Source organism: Fukomys damarensis, unplaced genomic scaffold (assembly GCF_012274545.1).
Source record: "Fukomys damarensis isolate Sample0158 unplaced genomic scaffold, DMR_v1.0_HiC HiC_scaffold_1, whole genome shotgun sequence".
In the NCBI taxonomy this organism is placed as follows: Eukaryota; Metazoa; Chordata; class Mammalia; order Rodentia; family Bathyergidae; genus Fukomys; species Fukomys damarensis.
Window position 1 is genome coordinate 40,071,082 of NW_022900913.1, and position 3,557 is coordinate 40,074,638.

The following is a 3,557-nucleotide window of genomic DNA, read 5'->3' on the forward strand; positions in this document are numbered from 1 at the left end:
GATTCAGGCCTTAATTTGACAATTTGTGACTTCTGTTGCAAAGCACTGCAGAATGTTGCCTTACAAACTATGAAAATGTGGATATACAGACTATGGGGGGAAAAATGGAGGCCACAATTCAAGATGGGAATTAAACAGCAAATAAGGAAATATATCTACAGATGTATCTACAATCATCAGTCAATAGCTGAGTTAAGTTAGTCAAGCATATTTTGAGGAAGAAGAAAAATTTATAAAGGGAACTATCAGGTAATGAAATTGAATTAGGTTCTGATTTTGATTTTGAAACAGAAATGGGAAATGTATATAAGAGTTCCTGCAATGAAAAATGAGAGATGTCTTCAACACTGCTATTAGGTACTTGGCTATTCTCAACTATAAATACTGCCGCAGAGGAAGCTAACATAGAATTCAAATATGAAAATTCAATCATATCAAGGCCTCAAAAATTCACCTTGAGAATCAATCATAGAATTTGGAAATCATATTTTAATTAATAACTAGACTAGGGCTGGGGATTTAGCTCAGTGGTTCTGATGCCTGCCTTGCAAGTGCAAGGTTCCGAGTTTGTAGGAAAAACAAAAAAAACCTAGACTATGTTTTTAATTATATTAAATTACTTTACACTTGAGCAATATAAAATGCCATGTAAATGTACCATTTCATTAAATCCCAACATGATTCTATGATGTAGATGATTATTTCCATTTTTATAGACTAAGGTTTGGAAAGAATCCATCACTTGCCCATTTCATAAATATTTAATTTAGAATGCTGAGTACATATAATAGTGAACAAATCAGGCAAAAATGCCTGCCTTTGTGGAGTTCAAAGCTCAGGCTTAACCAAGTTAGCTCCAGGACACAGTCAATAGCTTTTATTTCAGACACAACACTGTTCTTGAATCTAGACCTCCCATCAAGCTTTAACTACTGTTTCTAGGAAGTGGGCAACACTCTTAAATAATGACAGAGGAACCAGCAGGGTGCAGACCTATGACTCAGTGGATGGAAGTTCTGGGGCAGCTGAGTAGCTCCTGGGCCACTCACCAGCTGTGTGACCTCAGCAGAGGACCCCTCTGTGTTACAATGTCTTCTCTGTGCCTGGAGAGGCTGCTGTAAAAACACAGCATGAAATAACACAATAATGGTGGGAATTGTGTATAAAATCTTATGTACACATTTGTGTGATGCTTCATACATTATATGAACGGTTTTCAAGTATTAAACAACAATTATTTTAAAAATAAAGACTCAGCAATGGTGAAATTTCTAGTAATCTTAGAAAATCTGCAGTCGTGCTTTCGGGTGATTGACTTAGCTTTAAGGTTGTTGGTTTAAAGGGAAGTGTGGGTTTAGTTACCCCTAGAAACACTTAGTTACACCTGGTAGGAGACAACCCAGGGCAAGAGACCAGACACAGTAAGAGCTACTTCTGAGAGCTGACATCATCTGGGGAAGAAATAAGTGGGCATTCTCTCATGGATTCATTGAACAAATATTTACTGCTTGCCTACCATGTCCTTTTTGTTCATTACTATATCCTTGGTGCCAGAACAAACTCATTGCCCAGAAGAGGTTTACATTCTAACAGGGTGAGATAATTAACGTTCAGAGGTGTTTATGTTAGGTCATAAGTGCTATAAAAAAATAAATAAATAAAAAGGAAAAAAAGATAAGAAAAGAAAGAAATTAGGCAATAGAGGGCAGGATGGAGAGAGGGAAACTGTATTAGGATAATCAACACCAGCTATCTTAACAAACACACCCTGTGATTCCAAGGGCTTAATGCAACACAGGATTTTTCTCTTACAAAATGTGACTGAGGATGGTGACTTAGGACTCAAGTATCCAGGATCCTTCCACCTTCTGCTTTCTCCAAGATAAAAGAAAGGAGGCTTAGGGAAGCCAGATGATTTTGAATGAAGTGGAGATTCAGCATGGTGTATCTCTGGAGAAAGGAGGTTTCAGGCAGATAAAACAACAAAAGCAAAATCTGAGGCACAAATGTACTCGGCTTATTGTAATTAACTCTTCAATCTAAAAAGTAATTACCAATAGGTGAAACCACATGTTTATTTTATCCTAGCTTAATTTCTCACGAATTAATAAATTGTATTTGAGAGGTTTAGTGAACGTTGATTTCATGTTTTTGCCTACATAAAATGTTGACATTGAAATTCAATGACCTCTATTGCTTACTGTGAAAGTCATGCTCAGTTTTCAGCTGAAAATGTTATAACTCAGAATTTGCCTACTGAATTAAGGTTTTGCACTGCTTTAGGATACACACTGTGGGAGTAATTCTGGCATGCCAGGAGTGGTAGTTTTATGCAGGATATTTATGGTACTACCACTCTTAGAATAATAATGTATTTTTCTGGCTTGTTTCCCAGATTTGCTTGAAAAGGGTCAGGGGACAGGCTGAAATTAATGACATATGAATGCTGAACACCAGTTAGAGTTGTCTTGAAAGGAATAATTAGGTTAGACTTAATAAGAGGGGATATTGAGAAGTAAAAGCTTTGGGCAAATTATACACTGAAGGAAAAGAAGATACGAAACAAGACAACTGTAGGAGACTGAAATTAATATTCCAGGAGGTGATTTATCTAGTTACCTTAAAAATGATATTTTAGTGAGATGTAGAGATGACCTGGGAAATCATGGTTACTGACCTCAGATGAGACGGGATGAGAACGCTGGGACCTTTCCTGGTGCATACACCCTGCAATCACAGTTTTAGGACTTTTATTTTATGAAAGAAGCCAGGGATTTTGCTTTCCCGAATAATAGCAAAAGCAATTACCGTCGTGCTTACCAGGCACGACGCCTTTCACATATTAACATTTTATTTTCCTCATCTGTACAGTAGGGATTAGGTTATGACTAAATCCGCACAGCCCGGGGAGGTCAGTACAGTGTGACTTCCTCAAAGTCATAGATACTTCGTGTCGTTCCACAGAGTGGAACAGGGAAGCTTGGCTGTGAAAGCTGAGCTTTTTATTCACTGCACTACCTACGTCTTGGAGCGGAGAGGGGTCACGTGTAAATGCTAAACTCTCTGAGACATTTACAATATTGGAAACTCTCCAGATCTTTCCACACCACCCTTTGCCTATTATTTTGTCAAACATATCTCCTCCCCTAACCCTTGCTTTGATCTTGTAAATCTTGCACCTTCCTTGCCAAAAAGCTTCGGAGAGAGCGAGAAAGAAGATGCAGCACCAGCGAACAGCCCATTAGCAAGGACATCCTCGTAGGTGCAGTTGCTCATTTTTGCAGAAGCCTTTCTTACCTGCGCGGGTTAAGTCGTTTTAGAAGCATTCGATGAGCGCTCAGAGTGCGGACGTTCATTTGGCATGCAAATACTAACTTACTTTCTAGGAAATTTAAGAGCCTAAAAATTCCTCAGAGAATTCACTTTTCAACAATCCTTCAGCCGCGGTGCTCTCGCCCTCGCGCCACACAACGCAGCACCGGCCACCAGGGGGCAGCGGCAGCCGCGAAGTGGGCCGAGCGCAGGAGCGGAAGCTCGGCCATCGCTTGCTCTCGCCT